We start from the raw sequence: 25,145 nt of genomic DNA on the forward strand, positions 1-25,145 counted from the left end.
GCACTCCCAGCTTCTTTGTCAATCCAGCAGCCATTCTCCCACAGCCTGCACTCCCAGCTTCATAGCCACTCCAGCAGCCATTCTCCCACAGCCTGCACTCCCAGCTTCATAGCCATTCCAGCAGCTATTCTCCCACTGCTTGCACTCCCAGCTTCTTAGCCACTCCAGCAGCCGTTCTCCCACAGCCTGCACTCCCAGCTTCATAGCCACTCCAGCAGCCATTCTCCCACAGCCTGCATACCTGGCTTCTTAGCCACTCCAGCAGCCATTCTCCCACAGCTTGCACTCCCAGCATCTTAGCAACTCCAGCAGCCATTCTCCCACAGCCTGCATACCCAGCTTCTTAGCCACTCCAGCAGCCATTCTCCCACAGCCTGCACTCCCAGCTTCTTAGCCAATCCAGCAGCCATTCTCCCACAGCCTGCACTCCCAGCTTCATAGCCACTCCAGCAGCCATTCTCCCACAGCCTGCACTCCCAGCTTCTTAGCCAATCCAGCAGCCGTTCTCCCACAGCCTGCACTCCCAGCTTCTTAGCCACTCCAGCAGCCATTCTCTCACAACCTGCACTCCCAGCTTCTTAGCCACTCCAGCAGCCATTCTCCCACAGCCTGCATACCCAGCTTCTAAGCGAATCCTGCAGCCATTCTCCCACAGCCTGCACTCCCAGCTTCTTAGCCACTCCAGCAGCCATTCTCCCACAGCCTGCACTCCCAGCTTCTTAGCCACTCCTGCAGCCATTCTCCCACAGCCTGCACTCCCAGCTTCTTAGCCACTCCAGCAGCCATTCTCCCACAGACTGCCCTCCCAGCTTCTTAGCCAATCCAGCAGCCATTCTCCCACAGCCTGCACTCCCAGCTTCTTAGCCAATCCAGCAGCCATTCTCACACAGCATGCACTCCCAGCTTCTTAGCCAATGCAGCATCCATTCTCCCACAGCCTGCACTCCCAGCTTCATAGCCACTCCAGCAGCCATTCTCCCACAGCCTGCACTCCCAGCTTCATAGCCACTCCAGCAGCCATTCTCCCACAGCCTGCACTCCCAGCTTCATAGCCATTCCAGCAGCTATTCTCCCACTGCTTGCACTCCCAGCTTCTTAGCCACTCCAGCAGCCGTTCTCCCACAGCCTGCACTCCCAGCTTCATAGCCACTCCAGCAGCCATTCTCCCACAGCCTGCATACCTGGCTTCTTAGCCACTCCATCAGCCATTCTCCCACAGCTTGCACTCCCAGCATCTTAGCAACTCCAGCAGCCATTCTCCCACAGCCTGCATACCCAGCTTCTTAGCCACTCCAGCAGCCATTCTCCCACAGCCTGCACTCCCAGCTTCTTAGCCAATCCAGCAGCCATTCTCCCACAGCCTGCACTCCCAGCTTCATAGCCACTCCAGCAGCCATTCTCCCACAGCCTGCACTCCCAGCTTCTTAGCCAATCCAGCAGCCGTTCTCCCACAGCCTGCACTCCCAGCTTCTTAGCCACTCCAGCAGCCATTCTCTCACAACCTGCACTCCCAGCTTCTTAGCCACTCCAGCAGCCATTCTCCCACAGCCTGCATACCCAGCTTCTAAGCGAATCCTGCAGCCATTCTCCCACAGCCTGCACTCCCAGCTTCTTAGCCACTCCAGCAGCCATTCTCCCACAGCCTGCACTCCCAGCTTCTTAGCCACTCCTGCAGCCATTCTCCCACAGCCTGCACTCCCAGCTTCTTAGCCACTCCAGCAGCCATTCTCCCACAGACTGCCCTCCCAGCTTCTTAGCCAATCCAGCAGCCATTCTCCCACAGCCTGCACTCCCAGCTTCTTAGCCAATCCAGCAGCCATTCTCACACAGCATGCACTCCCAGCTTCTTAGCCAATGCAGCATCCATTCTCCCACAGCCTGCACTCCCAGCTTCTTAGCCAATCCAGCAGCCATTCTCCCACAGCCTGCACTCCCAGCTTCACAGCCACTCCAGCAGCCATTCTCCCACAAACTGCACTCCCAGCTTCTTAGCCATTCCAGCAGCCATTTTCCCACTGCCTGCTCTCCCAGCTTCTTAGCCACTCCAGCAGCCATTCTCCCACAGCCTGCACTCCCAGCTTCTTAGCCAATCCAGCATCTGTTCTCCCACAGCCTGCACTCCCAGATTCTTAGCCACCTCAGCAGCCATTCTCCCACAGCCTGCACTCCCAGCATCTTAGCCAATCCAGCAGCCATTCTCCCACAGCCTGCACTCCCAGCTTCTTAGCCACTCCAGCAGACATTCTCCCACAACCTGCACTCCCAGCTTCATAGCCAATCCAGCAGCCATTCTCCCACAGCCTGCACTCCCAGCTTCTTAGCCAATCCAGCAGCCGTTCTCCCACAGCCTGCACTCCCAGCTTCATAGCCACTCCAGCAGCAATTCTCCCACAGCCTGCATACCTGGCTTCTTAGACACTCCAGCAGCCATTCTCCCACAGCCTGCACTCCCAGCATCTTAGCAACTCCAGCAGCCATTCTCCCACAGCCTGCATACCCAGCTTCTTAGCCACTTCAGCAGCCATTCTCCCACAGCCTGCACTCCCAGCTTCTTATCCAATCCAGCAGCCATTCTCCCACAGCCTGCACTCCCAGCTTCATAGCCACTCCAGCAGCCATTCTCCCACAGCCTGCACTCCCAGCTTCTTAGCCAATCCAGCAGCCGTTCTCCCACAGCCTGTACTCCCAGCTTCTTAGCCACTCCAGCAGCCATTCTCTAACAGCCTGCACTCCCAGCTTCTTAGCCACTCCAGCAGCCATTCTCCCACAGCCTGCATACCCAGCTTCTTAGCGAATCCTGCAGCCATTCTCCCACAGCCTGCACTCCCAGCTTCTTAGCCACTCCAGCAGCCATTCTCCCACAGCCTGCACTCCCAGCTTCTTAGCCACTCCAGCAGCCATTCTCCCACAGCCTGCACTCCCAGCTTCTTTGCCACTCCAGCAGCCATTCTCTCACAGCCTGCACTCCAAGATTCTTAGCCACCTCAGCAGCCATTCTCCCACAGCCTACACTTCCTGCTTCTTAGCCACTCCAGCAGCCGTTCTCCCACAGCCTGCACTCCCAGCTTCATAGCCACTCCAGCAGCCATTCTCCCACAGCCTGCATACCTGGCTTCTTAGCCACTCCAGCAGCCATTCTCCCACAGCCTGCACTCCCAGCTTCTTTGCAACTCCAGCAGCCATTCTCCCACAGCCTGCATACCCAGCTTCTTAGCCACTCCAGCAGCCATTCTCCCACAGCCTGCACTCCCAGCTTCTTAGCCATTCAAGCAGCCATTCTCCCACAGCCTGCACTCCCAGCTTCTTAGCCAATCCAGCAGCCATTCTCCCAAAGCCTGCACTCCCAGTTTCATAGCCAATCCAGCAGCCGTTCTCCCACAGCCTGTACTCCCAGCTTCTTAGCCACTCCAGCAGCCATTCTCTAACAGCCTGCACTCCCAGCTTCTTAGCCACTCCAGCAGCCATTCTCCCACAGCCTGCATACCCAGCTTCTTAGCGAATCCTGCAGCCATTCTCCCACAGCCTGCACTCCCAGCTTCTTAGCCACTCCAGCAGCCATTCTCCCACAGCCTGCACTCCCAGCTTCTTAGCCACTCCAGCAGCCATTCTCCCACAGCCTGCACTCCCAGCTTCTTTGCCACTCCAGCAGCCATTCTCTCACAGCCTGCACTCCAAGATTCTTAGCCACCTCAGCAGCCATTCTCCCACAGCCTACACTTCCTGCTTCTTAGCCACTCCAGCAGCCGTTCTCCCACAGCCTGCACTCCCAGCTTCATAGCCACTCCAGCAGCCATTCTCCCACAGCCTGCATACCTGGCTTCTTAGCCACTCCAGCAGCCATTCTCCCACAGCCTGCACTCCCAGCTTCTTTGCAACTCCAGCAGCCATTCTCCCACAGCCTGCATACCCAGCTTCTTAGCCACTCCAGCAGCCATTCTCCCACAGCCTGCACTCCCAGCTTCTTAGCCATTCAAGCAGCCATTCTCCCACAGCCTGCACTCCCAGCTTCTTAGCCAATCCAGCAGCCATTCTCCCAAAGCCTGCACTCCCAGTTTCATAGCCAATCCAGCAGCCATTCTCCAACAGCCTGCACTCCCAGCTTCTTAGCCCCTCCAGCAGCAATTCTCCCACAGCATGCACTCCCAGCTTCTTAGCCACTCCAGCAGCCATTCTCCCACAGCCTGCACTCCCAGCTTCTTAGCCAATCCAGCAGCCATTCTCCCACAGCCTGCACTCCCAGCTTCTTAGCCAATCCAGCATCCATTCTCCAACAGCATGCACTCCCAGCTTCTTAGCCAATGCAGCATCGATTCTCCCACAGCCTGCACTCCCAGCTTCTTTGTCAATCCAGCAGCCATTCTCCCACAGCCTGCACTCCCAGCTTCATAGCCACTCCAGCAGCAATTCTCCCAAAGCCTGCACTCCCAGCTTCATAGCCATTCCAGCAGCTATTCTCCCACTGCTTGCACTCCCAGCTTCTAAGCCACTCCAGCAGCCGTTCTCCCACAGCCTGCACTCCCAGCTTCATAGCCACTCCAGCAGCCATTCTCCCACAGCCTGCATACCTGGCTTCTTAGCCACTCCAGCAGCCATTCTCCCACAGCTTGCACTCCCAGCATCTTAGCAACTCCAGCAGCCATTCTCCCACAGCCTGCATACCCAGCTTCTTAGCCACTCCAGCAGCCATTCTCCCACAGCCTGCACTCCCAGCTTCTTAGCCACTCCAGCAGCCATTCTCCCACAGCCTGCACTCCCAGCTTCATAGCCACTCCAGCAGCCATTCTCCCACAGCCTGCACTCCCAGCTTCTTAGCCAATCCAGCAGCCGTTCTCCCACAGCCTGCACTCCCAGCTTCTTAGCCACTCCAGCAGCCAGTCTCTCACAACCTGCACTCCCAGCTTCTTAGCCACTCCAGCAGCCATTCTCCCACAGCCTGCATACCCAGCATCTTAGCGAATCCTGCAGCCATTCTCCCACAGCCTGCACTCCCAGCTTCTTAGCCACTCCAGCAGCCATTCTCCCACAGCCTGCACTCCCAGCTTCTTAGCCACTCCAGCAGCCATTCTCCCACAGACTGCCCTCCCAGCTTCTTAGCCAATCCAGCAGCCATTCTCCCACAGCCTGCACTCCCAGCTTCTTAGCCACTCCAGCAGCCATTCTCCCACAGCCTGCACTCACAGCTTTATAGCCAATCCAGCAGCCGTTCTCCCACAGCCTGCACTCCCAGCTTCTTAGCCAATCCAGCAGCCATTCTCCCACAGCCTGCACTCCCAGCTTCATAGCCACTCCAGCAGTCGTTCTCCCACAGCCTGCACTCCCAGCTTCCTAGCCACCTCAGCAGCCATTCTCCCACAGCCTGCACACCCAGCTTCTTAGCCACTCCAGCAGCCATTCTCCCACAGCCAGCACTCCCACCTTCTTAGCCACTCCAGCAGCCATTCTCCCACAGCCAGCACTCCCACCTTCTTAGCCACTCCAGCAGCCATTCTCCCACAGCCTGCACTCCCAGCTTCTTAGCCATTCCAGCAGCCATTCTCCCACAGCCTGCACTCCCAGCTTCTTAGCCAATCCAGCAGCCATTCTCCCAAAGCCTGCACTCCCAGCTTCATAGCCAATCCAGCAGCCATTCTCCAACAGCCTGCACTCCCAGCTTCTTAGCCCCTCCAGCAGCCATTCTCCCACAGCCTGCACTCCCAGCTTCTTAGCCACTCCAGCAGCCATTCTCCCACAGCCTGCACTCCCAGCTTCTTAGCCAATCCAGCAGCCTTTCTCCCACAGCCTGCACTCCCAGCTTCTTAGCCAATCCAGCAGCAATTCTCCCACAGCATGCACTCCCAGCTTCTTAGCCAATGCAGCATCGATTCTCCCACAGCCTGCACTCCCAGCTTCTTAGCCAATCCAGCAGCCATTCTCCCACAGCCTGCACTCCCAGCTTCATAGCCACTCCAGCAGCCATTCTCCCACAGCCTGCACTCCCAGCTTCTTAGCCTTCCAGCAGCCATTCTCCCACTGCTTGCACTCCCAGCTTCTTAGCCACTCCAGCAGCCATTCTCCCACAGCCTGCACTCCCAGCTTCTTAGCCACTCCAGCAGCCATTCTCCCACAGCCTGCACTCCCAGCTTCTTTGCCACTCCAGCAGCCATTCTCCTACAGCCTGCACTCCCAGCTTCATAGCCACTCCAGCAGCCGTTCTCCCACAGCATGCACTCCCAGCTTCTTAGCCACTCCAGCAGCCGTTCTCCCACAGCCTGCACTCCCAGATTCTTAGCCACCTCAGCAGCCTTTCTCCCACAGCCAGCACTCCCAGCTTCTTAGCCAATCCAGCAGCAATTCTCCCACAGCATGCACTCCCAGCTTCTTAGCCACTCCAGCAGCCATTCTCCCACAGCCTGCACTCCCAGCTTCTTAGCCACTCCAGCAGCCATTCTCCCACAGCCTGCACTCGCAGCTTCTTAGCCACCTCAGCAGCCGTTCTCCCACAACATGCACTACCAACTTCTTAGCCAATCCCGCAGCCATTCTCCCACAGCCTGCACTCCCAGCTTCTTAGCCACTCCAGCAGCCATTCTCCCACAGCATGCACTCCCAGCTTCTTAGCCAAACCAGCAGCCATTCTCCCATAGCCTGCATACCCAGGTTCTTAACCACTCCAGCAGCCATTCTCCCACAGCCTGCACTCCCAGCTTCATAGCCACCTCAGCAGCCATTCTCCCACAGCCTGCACTCCCAGCTTCTTAGCCACTCCAGCAGCCATTCTCCCTCAGCCTGCACTCCCTGCTTCTTAGCCACCTCATCAGCTGTTCTCCCACAGCCTGCACTCCCAGCTTCTTAGCCAATCAAGCAGCCATTCTCCCACAGCCTTCACTCCCAGCTTCTTATCCACTCCAGCAGCCATTCTCCCACAGCCTGCACTCCCAGCTTCTTAGCCCCTCCAGCAGCCATTCTCCCACAGCATGTACTCCCAGCTACTTAGCCACTCCAGCAGCCATTCTCCCACAGCCTGCACTCCCAGCTTCTTAGCCAATCCAGCAGCCATTCTCCCACAGCTTGCACTCCCAGCTTCTTAGCCAATCCAGCAGCCATTCTCCCACAGCATGCACTCCCAGCTTCTTAGCCAATGCAGCATCCATTCTCCCACAGCCTGCACTCCCAGCTTCTTAGCCAATCCAGCAGCCATTCTCCCACAGCCTGCACTCCCAGCTTCATAGCCACTCCAGCAGCCATTCTCCCACAAACTGCACTCCCAGCTTCTTAGCCATTCCAGCAGCCATTTTCCCACTGCCTGCTCTCCCAGCTTCTTAGCCACTCCAGCAGCCATTCTCCCACAGCCTGCACTCCCAGCTTCTTAGCCAATCCAGCATCTGTTCTCCCACAGCCTGCACTCCCAGATTCTTAGCCACCTCAGCAGCCATTCTCCCACAGCCTGCACTCCCAGCATCTTAGTCAATCCAGCAGCCATTCTCCCACAGCCTGCACTCCCAGCTTCTTAGCCACTCCAGCAGACATTCTCCCACAGCCTGCACTCCCAGCTTCTTAGCCAATCCAGCAGCCGTTCTCCCACAGCCTGCACTCCCAGCTTCATAGCCACTCCAGCAGCCATTCTCCCACAGCCTGCATACCTGGCTTCTTAGACACTCCAGCAGCCATTCTCCCACAGCCTGCACTCCCAGCATCTTAGCAACTCCAGCAGCCATTCTCCCACAGCCTGCATACCCAGCTTCTTAGCCACTCCAGCAGCCATTCTCCCACAGCCTGCACTCCCAGCTTCTTAGCCAATCCAGCAGCCATTCTCCCACAGCCTGCACTCCCAGCTTCATAGCCACTCCAGCAGCTATTCTCCCACAGCCTGCACTCCCAGCTTCTTAGCCAATCCAGCAGCCGTTCTCCCACAGCCTGCACTCCCAGCTTCTTAGCCACTCCAGCAGCCATTCTCTAACAGCCTGCACTCCCAGCTTCTTAGCCAATCCAGCAGCCGTTCTCCCACAGCCTGCACTCCCAGCTTCTTAGCCACTCCAGCAGCCATTCTCCCACAGCCTGCACTCACAGCTTTATAGCCAATCCAGCAGCCATTCTCCCACAGCCTACACTTCCAGCTTCTTAGCCACTCCAGCAGCCGTTCTCCCACAGCCTGCACTCCCAGCTTCATAGCCACTCCAGCAGCCATTCTCCCACAGCCTGCATACCTGGCTTCTTAGCCACTCCAGCAGCCATTCTCCCACAGCCTACACTCCCAGCTTCTTTGCAACTCCAGCAGCCATTCTCCCACAGCCTGCATACCCAGCTTCTTAGCCACTCCAGCAGCCATTCTTCCACAGCCTGCACTCCCAGCTTCTTAGCCATTCCAGCAGCCATTCTCCCACAGCCTGCACTCCCAGCTTCTTAGCCAATCCAGCAGCCATTCTCCCAAAGCCTGCACTCCCAGCTTCATAGCCAATCCAGCAGCCATTCTCCAACAGCCTGCACTCCCAGCTTTTTAGCCCCTCCAGCAGCCATTCTACCACAGCATGCACTCCCAGCTTCTTAGCCACTCCAGCAGCCATTCTCCCACAGCCTGCACTCCCAGCTTCTTAGCCAATCCAGCAGCCATTCTCCCACAGCCTGCACTCCCAGCTTCTTAGCCAATCCAGCAGCCATTCTCCAACAGCATGCACTCCCAGCTTCTTAGCCAATGCAGCATCGATTCTCCCACAGCCTGCACTCCCAGCTTCTTTGTCAATCCAGCAGCAAATCTACCACAGCCTGCACTCCCTGCTTCATAGCCACTCCAGCAGCCATTCTCCCACAGCCTGCACTCCCAGCTTCATAGCCATTCCAGCAGCTATTCTCCCACTGCTTGCACTCCCAGCTTCTTAGCCACTCCAGCAGCCGTTCTCCCACAGCCTGCACTCCCAGCTTCATAGCCACTCCAGCAGCCATTCTCCCACAGCCTGCATACCTGGCTTCTTAGCCACTCCAGCAGCCATTCTCCCACAGCTTGCACTCCCAGCATCTTAGCAACTCCAGCAGCCATTCTCCCACAGCCTGCATACCCAGCTTCTTAGCCACTCCAGCAGCCATTCTCCCACAGCCTGCACTCCCAGCTTCTTAGCCAATCCAGCAGCCATTCTCCCACAGCCTGCACTCCCAGCTTCATAGCCACTCCAGCAGCGATTCTCCCACAGCCTGCACTCCCAGCTTATTAGCCAATCCAGCAGCCATTCTCCCACAGCCTGCACTCCCAGCTTCTTAGCCACTCCAGCAGCCATTCTCCCACAGCCAGCACTCCCAGCTTCCTAGCCACTCCAGCAGCCATTCTCCCACAGCCTGCACTCCCAGCTTCATAGCCACTCCAGCAGCCATTCTCCCACAGCCTGCACTCCCAGCTTCTTAGCCATTCCAGCAGCCATTCTCCCACAGCCTGCACTCCCAGCTTCTTAGCCCCTCCAGCAGCCATTCTCCCACAGCATGCACTCCCAGCTTCTTAGCCACTCCAGCAGCCGTTCTCCCACAGCCTGCACTCCCAGATTCTTAGCCACCTCAGCAGCCTTTCTCCCACAGCCAGCACTCCCAGCTTCTTAGCCAATCCAGCAGCCATTCTCCCACAGCCTGCACTCCCAGCTTCTTAGCCACCTCAGCAGCCGTTCTCCCACAACATGCACTACCAACTTCTTAGCCAATCCAGCAGCCATTCTCCCACAGCCTGCACTCCCAGCTTCTTAGCCTCTCCAGCAGCCGTTCTCTCACAGCCTGCACTCCCAGCTTCTTAGCCAATCCAGCAGCCATTCACCCATAGCCTGCATACCCAGCATCTTAACCACTCCAGCAGCCATTCTCCCACAGCCTGCACTCCCAGCTTCATAGCCACCTCAGCAGCCATTCTCCCACAGCCTGCACTCCCAGCTTCTGAGCCACTCCAGCAGCTATTCTCCCTCAGCCTGCACTCCCAGCTTCTTAGCCACCTCAGCAGCTGTTCTCCCACAGCCTGCACTCCCAGCTTCTTAGCCAATCAAGCAGCCATTCTCCCACAGCCTTCACTCCCAGCTTCTTAGCCACTCCAGCAGCCATTCTCCCACAGCCTACACTCCCAGCTTCTTAGCAACTCCAACAGCCATTCTCCCACAGCCTGCACTCCCAGCTTCTTATCCACTCCAGCAGCCATTCTCCCACAGCCTGTATACCCAGCTTCTTAGCCACTCCAGCAGCCATTCTCCCACATCCTGCACTCCCAGCTTCTTAGCCACTCCAGCAGCCATTCTCCCACAGCCTGCCTACCCTGCTGCTTAGCCACTCCAGCAGCCATTCTCCCACAGCCTGCACTCCCATTTTCTTAGCCCATCCAGCAGCCATTCTCCCACAGCCTGCCCTCCCAGCTTCTTAGCAACTCCAGCAGCCATTCTCCCACAGCCTGCACTCCCAGCTTCTTAGCCACTCCAGCAGCCATTCTCCCACAGCTTGCACTCCCAGCTTCATAGCCACTCCAGCAGCCGTTCTCCCACAGCCTGATCTCCCAGCTTCATAGCCACTCCAGCAGCCATTCTCCCACAGCCTTCACTCCCAGCTTCTTAGCCACTCCAGCAGCCATTCTCCCACAGCCTGCACTCCCAGCTTCTTAGCCCATCCAGCAACCATTCTCCCACAGCCTGCACTCCCAGCTTCTTAGCCACTCCAGCAGCCATTCTGCCACAGCCTGCTCTCCCTGCTTCATAGCCACTCCAGCAGCATTTCTCCCACTGCCTGCATACCTGGCTTCTTAGCCACTCCAGCAGCCATTCTCCCACAGCCTGCACTCTCAGCTTCTTAGCCACTCCAGCAGCCATTCTCCCACAACCTGCACTCCCAGCTTCTTAGCCACTCCAGCAGCCATTCTCCCACAGCCTGCCTACCCTGCTGCTTAGCCACTCCAGCAGCCATTCTCCCACAGCCTGCACTCCCATTTTCTTAGCCCATCCAGCAGCCATTCTCCCACAGCCTGCCCTCCCAGCTTCTTAGCAACTCCAGCAGCCATTCTCCCACAGCCTGCACTCCCAGCTTCTTAGCCACTCCAGCAGCCATTCTCCCACAGCTTGCACTCCCAGCTTCATAGCCACTCCAGCAGCCGTTCTCCCACAGCCTGATCTCCCAGCTTCATAGCCACTCCAGCAGCCATTCTCCCACAGCCTTCACTCCCAGCTTCTTAGCCACTCCAGCAGCCATTCTCCCACAGCCTGCACTCCCAGCTTCTTAGCCCATCCAGCAACCATTCTCCCACAGCCTGCACTCCCAGCTTCTTAGCCACTCCAGCAGCCATTCTGCCACAGCCTGCTCTCCCTGCTTCATAGCCACTCCAGCAGCATTTCTCCCACTGCCTGCATACCTGGCTTCTTAGCCACTCCAGCAGCCATTCTCCCACAGCCTGCACTCTCAGCTTCTTAGCCACTCCAGCAGCCATTCTCCCACAACCTGCACTCCCAGCTTCTTAGCCACTCCAGCAGCCGTTCTCCCACAGCCTGATCTCCCAGCTTCTTAGCCACTCCAGCAGCCATTCTCCCACAGCCTGCACTCCCAGCTTCTTAGCCACTCCGCAGCCATTCTCCCACAGCCTGCATACCCAGCTTCTTAGCCACTCCAGTAGCCGTTCTCCAACAGCCTGCACTCCCAGCTTCTTAGCCCCTTCAGCAGCCATTCTCCCACAGCCTGCACTCCCAGCTTCATAGCCACCTCTGCAGCCATTCTCCCACAGCCTGCACTCCCAGCTTCATAGCTATTCCAGCAGCCGTTCTTCCACAGCCTGCTCTCCCAGCTTCATAGCCACTCCAGCAGCCTTTCTTCCACAGCCTGCTCTCCCAGCTTCATAGTCACTCCAGCAGCCATTCTCCCACAGCCTGCACTCCCAGCTTCATAGCCAATCCAGCAGCCATTCTCCCACAGCCTGCACTCCCAGCTTCTTAGCCACTCCAGCAGCCATTCTCCCACAGCCTGCACTCCCAGCTTCTTAGCCACTCCAGCAGCCATTCTCCCACAGCCTGCATACCCAGCTTCTTAGCCACTCCAGCAGCCGTTCTCCCACAGCCTGCACTCCCAGCTTCTTAGCCCCTCCAGCAGCCATTCTCCCACAGCCTGCCCTCCCAGCTTTTTAGCCACTCCAGCAGCCATTCTCCCACAGCCTGCACTCCCAGCTTCTTAGCCACTCCAGCAGCCATTCTCCCACAGCTTGCACTCCCAGCTTCTTAGCCACTCCAGCAGCCATTCTCCCACAGCCTGCATACCCAGCTTCTTAGCCACTCCAGTAGCCTTTCTCCAACAGCCTGCACTCCCAGCTTCTTAGCCCCTCCAGCAGCCATTCTCCCACAGCCTGCACTCCCAGCTTCATAGCCACCTCAGCAGCCATTCTCCCACAGCCTGCACTCCAAGCTTCTTAGCCAATCAAGCAGCCATTCTCCCACAGCCTTCACTCCCAGCTTCTAAGCCACTCCAGCAGTCATTCTCCCACAGCCTACACTGCCAGCTTCTTAGCCACTCCAACAGCCATTCTCCCACAGCCTGCACTCCCAGCTTCTTATCCACTCCAGCAGCCATTCTCCCACAGCCTGCATACCCAGCTTCTTAGCCACTCCAGCAGCCATTCTCCCACATCCTGCACTCCCAGCTTCTTAGCCACTCCAGCAGCCATTCTTCCACAGCCTGCCTACCCTGCTTCTTAGCCACTCCAGCAGCCATTCTCCCACAGCCTGCACTCCCAGCTTCTTAGCCACTCCAGCAGCCATTCTCCCACAGCCTGCATACCCAGCTTCTTAGCCACTCCAGCAGCCATTCTCCCACAGCCTGCACTCCCAGCTTCATAGCCACTCCAGTAGCCATTCTCCCACAGCCTGCACTCCCAGCTTCATAGCCACTCCAGCAGCCATACTCCCACAGCCTACACTCCCAGCTTCATAGCCACTCCAGCAGACGTTCTCCCACAGCCTGCACTCACAGCTTCATAGCCACTCCAGCAGCCGTTCTCCCACAGCATGCACTCCCAGCTTCTTAGCCACTCCAGCAGCCGTTCTCCCACAACCTGCGCTCCCAGATTCTTAGCGACCTCAACAGCCTTTCTCCCACAGCCAGCACTCCCAGCTTCTTAGCCAATCCAGCAGCCATTCTCCCACAGCATGCACTCCCAGCTTCTTAGCCACTCCAGCAGCCGTTCTCCCACAGCCTGCACTCCCAGCTTCTTAGCCACTCCAGCAGCCATTCTCCCACAGCCTGCACTCCCAGCTTCTTAGCCACTCCAGCAGCCATTCTCCCACAGCCTGCACTCCCAGCTTCTTAGCCACCTCAGCAGCCGTTCTCCCACAACATGCACTACCAACTTCTTAGCCAATCCAGCAGCCATTCTCCCACTGCCTGCACTCCCAGCTTCTTAGCCACCTCAGCAGCCATTCTCCCACAGCCTGCACTCCCAGCTTCTTAGCCATTCCAGCAGCCATTCTCCCTCAGCCTGCACTCCCTGCTTCTTATCCACCTCATCAGCTGTTCTCCCACAGCCTGCACTCCCAGCTTCTTAGCCAATCAAGCAGCCATTCTCCCACAGCCTTCACTCCCAGCTTCTTATCCACTCCAGCAGCCATTCTCCCACAGCCTGCACTCCCAGCTTCTTAGCCCCTCCAGCAGCCATTCTCCCACAGCATGCACTCCCAGCTACTTAGCCACTCCAGCAGCCATTCTCCCACAGCCTGCACTCCCAGCTTCTTAGCCAATCCAGCAGCCATTCTCCCACAGCCTGCACTCCCAGCTTCTTAGCCAATCCAGCAGCCATTCTCACACAGCATGCACTCCCAGCTTCTTAGCCAATGCAGCATCCATTCTCCCAAAGCCTGCACTCCCAGCTTCTTAGACAATCCAGCAGCCATTCTCCCACAGCCTGCACTCCCAGCTTCATAGCCACTCCAGCAGCCATTCTCCCACAAACTGCACTCCCAGCTTCTTAGCCATTCCAGCAGCCATTTTCCCACTGCCTGCTCTCCCAGCTTCTTAGCCACTCCAGCAGCCATTCTCCCACAGCCTGCACTCCCAGCTTCTTAGATAATCCAGCATCTGTTCTCCCACAGCCTGCACTCCCAGATTCTTAGCCACCTCAGCAGCCATTCTCCCACAGCCTGCACTCCCAGCATCTTAGCCAATCCATCAGCCATTCTCCCACAGCCTGCACTCCCAGCTTCTTAGACACTCCAGCAGACATTCTCCCACAACCTGCACTCCCAGCTTCATAGCCAATCCAGCAGCCATTCTCCCACAGCCTGCACTCCCAGCTTCTTAGCCAATCCAGCAGCCGTTCTCCCACAGCCTGCACTCCCAGCTTCATAGCCACTCCAGCAGCAATTCTCCCACAGCCTGCATACCTGGCTTCTTAGACACTCCAGCAGCCATTCTCCCACAGCCTGCACTCCCAGCATCTTAGCAACTCCAGCAGCCATTCTCCCACAGCCTGCATACCCAGCTTCTTAGCCACTCCAGCAGCCATTCTCCCACAGCCTGCACTCCCAGCTTCTAAGCCAATCCAGCAGCCATTCTCCCACAGCCTGCACTCCCAGCTTCATAGCCACTCCAGCAGCCATTCTCCCACAGCCTGCACTCCCAGCTTCTTAGCCAATCCAGCAGCCGTTCTCCCACAGCCTGCACTCCCAGCTTCTTAGCCACTCCAGCAGCCATTCTCTAACAGCCTGCACTCCCAGCTTCTTAGCCACTCCAGCAGCCATTCTCCCACAGCCTGCATAACCAGCTTCTTAGCGAATCCTGCAGCCATTCTCCCACAGCCTGCACTCCCAGCTTCTTAGCCACTCCAGCAGCCATTCTCCCACAGCCTGCACTCCCAGCTTCTTAGCCACTCCAGCAGCCATTCTACCACAGCCTGCACTCCCAGCTTCTTTGCCACTCCAGCAGCCATTCTCTCACAGCCTGCACTCCAAGATTCTTAGCCACCTCAGCAGCCATTCTCCCACAGCCTACACTTCCAGTTTCTTAGCCACTCCAGCAGCCGTTCTCCCACAGCCTGCACTCCCAGCTTCATAGCCACTCCAGCAGCCATTCTCCCACAGCCTGCATACCTGGCTTCTTAGCCACTCCAGCAGCCATTCTCCCACAGCCTGCACTCCCAGCTTCTTTGCAACTCCAGCAGCCATTCTCCCACAGCCTACACTTCCAGCTTCTTAGCCACTCCAGCAGCCGTTCTCCCACAGCCTGCACTCCCAGCTTCATAGCCACTCCAGCAGCCATTCTCCCACAGCCTGCATACCTGGCTTCTTAGCCACTCCAGCAGCCATTCTCCCACAGCCTGCACTCCCAGCTTCAAAGCCACTCCAGCAGCCATTCTCCCACAGCCTGCACTCCCAGCTTCAAAGCCACTCCAGCAGCCATTCTCCCACAGCCTGCACTCGCAGCTTCTTAGCCATTCCAGCAGCCATTTTCCCACAGCCTGCACTCCCAGCTTCTTAGCCAATCCAGCAGCCATTCTCCCAAAGCCTGCACTCCCAGCTTCTTAGCCAATCCAGCAGCCATTCTCCCACAGCCTGCACTCCCAGCTTCATAGCCACTCCAGCAGCCATTCTCCCACAAACTGCACTCCCAGCTTCTTAGCCATTCCAGCAGCCATTTTCCCACTGCCTGCTCTCCCAGCTTCTTAGCCACTCCAGCAGCCATTCTCCCACAGCCTGCACTCCCAGCTTCTTAGCCAATCCAGCATCTGTTCTCCCACAGCCTGCACTCCCAGATTCTTAGCCACCTCAGCAGCCATTCTCCCACAGCCTGCACTCCCAGCATCTTAGCCAATCCAGCAGCCATTCTCCCACAGCCTGCACTCCCAGCTTCTTAGCCACTCCAGCAGACATTCTCCCACAACCTGCACTCCCAGCTTCATAGCCAATCCAGCAGCCATTCTCCCACAGCCTGCACTCCCAGCTTCTTAGCCAATCCAGCAGCCGTTCTCCCACAGCCTGCACTCCAAGCTTCATAGCCACTCCAGCAGCAATTCACCCACAGCCTGCATACCTGGCTTCTTAGACACTCCAGCAGCCATTCTCCCACAGCCTGCACTCCCAGCATCTTAGCAACTCCAGCAGCCATTCTCCCACAGCCTGCATACCCAGCTTCTTAGCCACTCCAGCAGCCATTCTCCCACAGCCTGCACTCCCAGCTTCTAAGCCAATCCAGCAGCCATTCTCCCACAGCCTGCACTCCCAGCTTCATAGCCACTCCAGCAGCCATTCTCCCACAGCCTGCACTCCCAGCTTCTTAGCCAATCCAGCAGCCGTTCTCCCACAGCCTGCACTCCCAGCTTCTTAGCCACTCCAGCAGCCATTCTCTAACAGCCTGCACTCCCAGCTTCTTAGCCACTCCAGCAGCCATTCTCCCACAGCCTGCATAACCAGCTTCTTAGCGAATCCTGCAGCCATTCTCCCACAGCCTGCACTCCCAGCTTCTTAGCCACTCCAGCAGCCATTCTCCCACAGCCTGCACTCCCAGCTTCTTAGCCACTCCAGCAGCCATTCTACCACAGCCTGCACTCCCAGCTTCTTTGCCACTCCAGCAGCCATTCTCTCACAGCCTGCACTCCAAGATTCTTAGCCACCTCAGCAGCCATTCTCCCACAGCCTACACTTCCAGTTTCTTAGCCACTCCAGCAGCCGTTCTCCCACAGCCTGCACTCCCAGCTTCATAGCCACTCCAGCAGCCATTCTCCCACAGCCTGCATACCTGGCTTCTTAGCCACTCCAGCAGCCATTCTCCCACAGCCTGCACTCCCAGCTTCTTTGCAACTCCAGCAGCCATTCTCCCACAGCCTACACTTCCAGCTTCTTAGCCACTCCAGCAGCCGTTCTCCCACAGCCTGCACTCCCAGCTTCATAGCCACTCCAGCAGCCATTCTCCCACAGCCTGCATACCTGGCTTCTTAGCCACTCCAGCAGCCATTCTCCCACAGCCTGCACTCCCAGCTTCAAAGCCACTCCAGCAGCCATTCTCCCACAGCCTGCACTCCCAGCTTCTTAGCCATTCCAGCAGCCATTTTCCCACAGCCTGCACTCCCAGCTTCTTAGCCAATCCAGCAGCCATTCTCCCAAAGCCTGCACTCCCAGCTTCATAGCCAATCCAGCAGCCATTCTCCAACAACCTGCACTCCCAGCTTCTTAGCCCCTACAGCAGCCATTCTCCCACAGCATGCACTCCCAGCTTCTTAGCCACTACAGCAGCCATTCTCCCACAGCCTGCACTCCCAGCTTCTTAGCCAATCCAGCAGCCATTCTCCCACAGCCTGCACTCCCAGCTTCTTAGCCAATCCAGCAGCAATTCTCCCACAGCATGCACTCCCAGCTTCTTAGCCAATGCAGCATCGATTCTCCCACAGCCTGCACTCCCAGCTTCTTAGCCAATCCAGCAGCCATTCTCCCACAGCCTGCACTCCCAGCTTCATAGCCACTCCAGCAGCCATTCTCCCACAGCCTGTACTCCCAGCTTCTTAGCCTTTTCAGCAGCCATTCTCCCACTGCTTGCACTCCCAGCTTCTTAGCCACTCCAGCAGCCATTCTCCCACAGCCTGCACTCCCAGCTTCTTAGCCAATCGAGCATCCATTCTCCCACAGCCTGCCTTCCCAGCTTCTTAGCCACTCCAGCAGCCATTCTCCCACAGCCTGCACTCCCAGCTTCTTTGCCACTCCAGCAGCCATTCTCCTACAGCCTGCACTCCCAGCTTCATAGCCACTCCAGCAGCCGTTCTCCCACAGCATGCACTCCCAGCTTCTTAGCCACTCCAGCAGCCGTTCTCCCACAACCTGCGCTCCCAGATTCTTAGCGACCTCAGCAGCCTTTCTCCCACAGCCAGCACTCCCAGCTTCTTAGCCAATCCAGCAGCCATTCTCCCACAGCATGCACTCCCAGCTTCTTAGCCACTCCAGCAGCCGTTCTCCCACAGCCTGCACTCCCAGCTTCTTAGCCACTCCAGCAGCCATTCTCCCACAGCCTGCACTCCCAGCTTCTTAGCCACTCCAGCAGCCATTCTCCCACAGCCTGCACTCCCAGCTTCTTAGCCACCTCAGCAGCCGTTCTCCCACAACATGCACTACCAACTTCTTAGCCAATCCAGCAGCCATTCTCCCACTGCCTGCACTCCCAGCTTCTTAGCCACCTCAGCAGCCATTCTCCCACAGCCTGCACTCCCAGCTTCTTAGCCATTCCAGCAGCCATTCTCCCTCAGCCTGCACTCCCTGCTTCTTATCCACCTCATCAGCTGTTCTCCCACAGCCTGCACTCCCAGCTTCTTAGCCAATCAAGCAGCCATTCTCCCACAGCCTTCACTCCCAGCTTCTTATCCACTCCAGCAGCCATTCTCCCACAGCCTGCACTCCCAGCTTCTTAGCCCCTCCAGCAGCCATTCTCCCACAGCATGCACTCCCAGCTACTTAGCCACTCCAGCAGCCATTCTCCCACAGCCTGCACTCCCAGCTTCTTAGCCAATCCAGCAGCCATTCTCCCACAGCCTGCACTCCCAGCTTCTTAGCCAATCCAGCAGCCATTCTCACACAGCATGCACTCCCAGCTTCTTAGCCAATGCAGCATCCATTCTCCCAAAGCCTGCACTCCCAGCTTCTTAGCCAATCCAGCAGCCATTCTCCCACAGCCTGCACTCCCAGCTTCATAGCCACTCCAGCAGCCATTCTCCCACAAACTGCACTCCCAGCTTCTTAGCCATTCCAGCAGCCATTTTCCCACTGCCTGCTCTCCCAGCTTCTTAGCCACTCCAGCAGCCATTCTCCCACAGCCTGCACTCCCAGCTTCTTAGCCAATCCAGCATCTGTTCTCCCACAGCCTGCACTCCCAGATTCTTAGCCACCTCAGCAGCCATTCTCCCACAGCCTGCACTCCCAGCATCTTAGCCAATCCAGCAGCCATTCTCCCACAGCCTGCACTCCCAGCTTCTTAGCCACTCCAGCAGACATTCTCCCACAACCTGCACTCCCAGCTTCATAGCCAATCCAGCAGCCATTCTCCCACAGCCTGCACTCCCAGCTTCTTAGCCAATCCAGCAGCCGTTCTCCCACAGCCTGCACTCCCAGCTTCATAGCCACTCCAGCAGCAATTCTCCCACAGCCTGCATACCTGGCTTCTTAGACACTCCAGCAGCCATTCTCCCACAGCCTGCACTCCCAGCATCTTAGCAACTCCAGCAGCCATTCTCCCACAGCCTGCATACCCAGCTTCTTAGCCACTCCAGCAGCCATTCTCCCACAGCCTGCACTCCCAGCTTCTAAGCCAATCCAGCAGCCATTCTCCCACAGCCTGCACTCCCAGCTTCATAGCCACTCCAGCAGACATTCTCCCACAACCTGCACTCCCAGCTTCATAGCCAATCCAGCAGCCATTCTCCCACAGCCTGCACTCCCAGCTTCTTAGCCAATCCAGCAGCCGTTCTCCCACAGCCTGCACTCCAAGCTTCATAGCCACTCCAGCAGCAATTCACCCACAGCCTGCATACCTGGCTTCTTAGACACTCCAGCAGCCATTCTCCCACAGCCTGCACTCCCAGCATCTTAGCAACTCCAGCAGCCATTCTCCCACAGCCTGCATACCCAGCTTCTTAGCCACTCCAGCAGCCATTCTCCCACAGCCTGCACTCCCAGCTTCTAAGCCAATCCAGCAGCCATTCTCCCACAGCCTGCACTCCCAGCTTCATAGCCACTCCAGCAGCCATTCTCCCACAGCCTGCACTCCCAGCTTCTTAGCCAATCCAGCAGCCGTTCTCCCACAGCCTGCACTCCCAGCTTCTTAGCCACTCCAGCAGCCATTCTCTAACAGCCTGCACTCCCAGCTTCTTAGCCACTCCAGCAGCCATTCTCCCACAGCCTGCATAACCAGCTTCTTAGCGAATCCTGCAGCCATTCTCCCACAGCCTGCACTCCCAGCTTCTTAGCCACTCCAGCAGCCATTCTCCCACAGCCTGCACTCCCAGCTTCTTAGCCACTCCAGCAGCCATTCTACCACAGCCTGCACTCCCAGCTTCTTTGCCACTCCAGCAGCCATTCTCTCACAGCCTGCACTCCAAGATTCTTAGCCACCTCAGCAGCCATTCTCCCACAGCCTACACTTCCAGTTTCTTAGCCACTCCAGCAGCCGTTCTCCCACAGCCTGCACTCCCAGCTTCATAGCCACTCCAGCAGCCATTCTCCCACAGCCTGCATACCTGGCTTCTTAGCCACTCCAGCAGCCATTCTCCCACAGCCTGCACTCCCAGCTTCTTTGCAACTCCAGCAGCCATTCTCCCACAGCCTACACTTCCAGTTTCTTAGCCACTCCAGCAGCCGTTCTCCCACAGCCTGCACTCCCAGCTTCATAGCCACTCCAGCAGCCATTCTCCCACAGCCTGCATACCTGGCTTCTTAGCCACTCCAGCAGCCATTCTCCCACAGCCTGCACTCCCAGCTTCAAAGCCACTCCAGCAGCCATTCTCCCACAGCCTGCACTCCCAGCTTCTTAGCCATTCCAGCAGCCATTTTCCCACAGCCTGCACTCCCAGCTTCTTAGCCAATCCAGCAGCCATTCTCCCAAAGCCTGCACTCCCAGCTTCATAGCCAATCCAGCAGCCATTCTCCAACAACCTGCACTCCCAGCTTCTTAGCCCCTCCAGCAGCCATTCTCCCACAGCATGCACTCCCAGCTTCTTAGCCACTACAGCAGCCATTCTCCCACAGCCTGCACTCCCAGCTTCTTAGCCAATCCAGCAGCCATTCTCCCACAGCCTGCACTCCCAGCTTCTTAGCCAATCCAGCAGCAATTCTCCCACAGCATGCACTCCCAGCTTCTTAGCCAATGCAGCATCGATTCTCCCACAGCCTGCACTCCCAGCTTCTTAGCCAATCCAGCAGCCATTCTCCCACAGCCTGCACTCCCAGCTTCATAGCCACTCCAGCAGCCATTCTCCCACAGCCTGTACTCCCAGCTTCTTAGCCTTTTCAGCAGCCATTCTCCCACTGCTTGCACTCCCAGCTTCTTAGCCACTCCAGCAGCCATTCTCCCACAGCCTGCACTCCCAGCTTCTTAGCCAATCCAGCATCCATTCTCCCACAGCCTGCCTTCCCAGCTTCTTAGCCACTCCAGCAGCCATTCTCCCACAGCCTGCACTCCCAGCTTCTTTGCCACTCCAGCAGCCATTCTCCTACAGCCTGCACTCCCAGCTTCATAGCCACTCCAGCAGCCGTTCTCCCACAGCATGCACTCCCAGCTTCTTAGCCACTCCAGCAGCCGTTCTCCCACAACCTGCGCTCCCAGATTCTTAGCGACCTCAGCAGCCTTTCTCCCACAGCCAGCACTCCCAGCTTCTTAGCCAATCCAGCAGCCATTCTCCCACAGCATGCACTCCCAGCTTCTTAGCCACTCCAGCAGCCGTTCTCCCACAGCCTGCACTCCCAGCTTCTTAGCCACTCCAGCAGCCATTCTCCCACAGCCTGCACTCCCAGCTTCTTAGCCACTCCAGCAGCCATTCTCCCACAGCCTGCACTCCCAGCTTCTTAGCCACCTCAGCAGCCGATCTCCCACAACATGCACTACCAACTTCTTAGCCAATCCAGCAGCCATTCTCCCACTGCCTGCACTCCCAGCTTCTTAGCCACCTCAGCAGCCATTCTCCCACAGCCTGCACTCCCAGCTTCTTAGCCATTCCAGCAGCCATTCTCCCTCAGCCTGCACTCCCTGCTTCTTATCCACCTCATCAGCTGTTCTCCCACAGCCTGCACTCCCAGCTTCTTAGCCAATCAAGCAGCCATTCTCCCACAGCCTTCACTCCCAGCTTCTTATCCACTCCAGCAGCCATTCTCCCACAGCCTGCACTCCCAGCTTCTTAGCCCCTCCAGCAGCCATTCTCCCACAGCATGCACTCCCAGCTACTTAGCCACTCCAGCAGCCATTCTCCCACAGCCTGCACTCCCAGCTTCTTAGCCAATCCAGCAGCCATTCTCCCACAGCCTGCACTCCCAGCTTCTTAGCCAATCCAGCAGCCATTCTCACACAGCATGCACTCCCAGCTTCTTAGCCAATGCAGCATCCATTCTCCCAAAGCCTGCACTCCCAGCTTCTTAGCCAATCCAGCAGCCATTCTCCCACAGCCTGCACTCCCAGCTTCATAGCCACTCCAGCAGCCATTCTCCCACAAACTGCACTCCCAGCTTCTTAGCCATTCCAGCAGCCATTTTCCCACTGCCTGCTCTCCCAGCTTCTTAGCCACTCCAGCAGCCATTCTCCCACAGCCTGCACTCCCAGCTTCTTAGCCAATCCAGCATCTGTTCTCCCACAGCCTGCACTCCCAGATTCTTAGCCACCTCAGCAGCCATTCTCCCACAGCCTGCACTCCCAGCATCTTAGCCAATCCAGCAGCCATTCTCCCACAGCCTGCACTCCCAGCTTCTTAGCCACTCCAGCAGACATTCTCCCACAACCTGCACTCCCAGCTTCATAGCCAATCCAGCAGCCATTCTCCCACAGCCTGCACTCCCAGCTTCTTAGCCAATCCAGCAGCCGTTCTCCCACAGCCTGCACTCCCAGCTTCATAGCCACTCCAGCAGCAATTCTCCCACAGCCTGCATACCTGGCTTCTTAGACACTCCAGCAGCCATTCTCCCACAGCCTGCACTCCCAGCATCTTAGCAACTCCAGCAGCCATTCTCCCACAGCCTGCATACCCAGCTTCTTAGCCACTCCAGCAGCCATTCTCCCACAGCCTGCACTCCCAGCTTCTAAGCCAATCCAGCAGCCATTCTCCCACAGCCTGCACTCCCAGCTTCATAGCCACTCCAGCAGCCATTCTCCCACAGCCTGCACTCCCAGCTTCTTAGCCAATCCAGCAGCCGTTCTCCCACAGCCTGCACTCCCAGCTTCTTAGCCACTCCAGCAGCCATTCTCTAACAGCCTGCACTCCCATCTTCTTAGCCACTCCAGCAGCCATTCTCCCACAGCCTGCATACCCAGCTTCTTAGCGAATCCTGCAGCCATTCTCCCACAGCCTGCACTCCCAGCTTCTTAGCCACTCCAGCAGCCATTCTCCCACAGCCTGCACTCCCAGCTTCTTAGCCACTCCAGCAGCCATTCTACCACAGCCTGCACTCCCAGCTTCTTTGCCACTCCAGCAGCCATTCTCTCACAGCCTGCACTCCAAGATTCTTAGCCACCTCAGCAGCCATTCTCCCACAGCCTACACTTCCAGTTTCTTAGCCACTCCAGCAGCCGTTCTCCCACAGCCTGCACTCCCAGCTTCATAGCCACTCCAGCAGCCATTCTCCCACAGCCTGCATACCTGGCTTCTTAGCCACTCCAGCAGCCATTCTCCCACAGCCTGCACTCCCAGCTTCTTTGCAACTCCAGCAGCCATTCTCCCACAGCCTACACTTCCAGCTTCTTAGCCACTCCAGCAGCCGTTCTCCCACAGCCTGCACTCCCAGCTTCATAGCCACTCCAGCAGCCATTCTCCCACAGCCTGCATACCTGGCTTCTTAGCCACTCCAGCAGCCATTCTCCCACAGCCTGCACTCCCAGCTTCTTTGCAACTCCAGAAGGCATTCTCCCACAGCCTGCATACCCAGCTTCTTAGCCACTCCAGCAGCCAATCTCCCACAGCCTGCACTCCCAGCTTCTTAGCCACTCCAGCAGCCATTCTCCCACAGCCTGCACTCCCAGCTTCTTAGCCAATCCAGCAGCCATTCTCCCAAAGCCTGCACTCCCAGCTTCATAGCCAATCCAGCAGCCATTCTCCAACAGCCTGCACTCCCAGCTTCTTAGCCCCTCCAGCAGCAATTCTCCCACAGCATGCACTCCCAGCTTCTTAGCCACTCCAGCAGCCATTCTCCCACAGCCTGCACTCCCAGCTTCTTAGCCAATCCAGCAGCCATTCTCCCACAGCCTGCACTCCCAGCTTCTTAGCCAATCCAGCAGCCATTCTCCAACAGCATGCACTCCCAGCTTCTTAGCCAATGCAGCATCGATTCTCCCACAGCCTGCACTCCCAGCTTCTTTGTCAATCCAGCAGCCATTCTCCCACAGCCTGCACTCCCAGCTTCATAGCCACTCCAGCAGCCATTCTCCCACAGCCTGCACTCCCAGCTTCATAGCCATTCCAGCAGCTATTCTCCCACTGCTTGCACTCCCAGCTTCTTAGCCACTCCAGCAGCCGTTCTCCCACAGCCTGCACTCCCAGCTTCATAGCCACTCCAGCAGCCATTCTCCCACAGCGTGCATACCTGGCTTCTTAGCCACTCCAGCAGCCATTCTCCCACAGCTTGCACTCCCAGCATCTTAGCAACTCCAGCAGCCATTCTCCCACAGCCTGCATACCCAGCTTCTTAGCCACTCCAGCAGCCATTCTCCCACAGCCTGCACTCCCAGCTTCTTAGCCAATCCAGCAGCCATTCTCCCACAGCCTGCACTCCCAGCTTCATAGCCACTCCAGCAGCCATTCTCCCACAGCCTGCACTCCCAGCTTCTTAGCCAATCCAGCAGCCGTTCTCCCACAGCCTGCACTCCCAGCTTCTTAGCCACTCCAGCAGCCATTCTCTCACAACCTGCACTCCCAGCTTCTTAGCCACTCCAGCAGCCATTCTCCCACAGCCTGCATACCCAGCTTCTAAGCGAATCCTGCAGCCATTCTCCCACAGCCTGCACTCCCAGCTTCTTAGCCACTCCAGCAGCCATTCTCCCACAGCCTGCACTCCCAGCTTCTTAGCCACTCCTGCAGCCATTCTCCCACAGCCTGCACTCCCAGCTTCTTAGCCACTCCAGCAGCCATTCTCCCACAGACTGCCCTCCCAGCTTCTTAGCCAATCCAGCAGCCATTCTCCCACAGCCTGCACTCCCAGCTTCTTAGCCAATCCAGCAGCCATTCTCACACAGCATGCACTCCCAGCTTCTTAGCCAATGCAGCATCCATTCTCCCACAGCCTGCACTCCCAGCTTCATAGCCACTCCAGCAGCCATTCTCCCACAGCCTGCACTCCCAGCTTCATAGCCACTCCAGCAGCCATTCTCCCACAGCCTGCACTCCCAGCTTCATAGCCATTCCAGCAGCTATTCTCCCACTGCTTGCACTCCCAGCTTCTTAGCCACTCCAGCAGCCGTTCTCCCACAGCCTGCACTCCCAGCTTCATAGCCACTCCAGCAGCCATTCTCCCACAGCCTGC

The sequence above is a fragment of the Taudactylus pleione genome, unplaced genomic scaffold (assembly GCF_031769625.1).
Source record: "Taudactylus pleione unplaced genomic scaffold, aTauple2 ptg000134l, whole genome shotgun sequence".
Taxonomy (NCBI): Eukaryota; Metazoa; Chordata; class Amphibia; order Anura; family Myobatrachidae; genus Taudactylus; species Taudactylus pleione.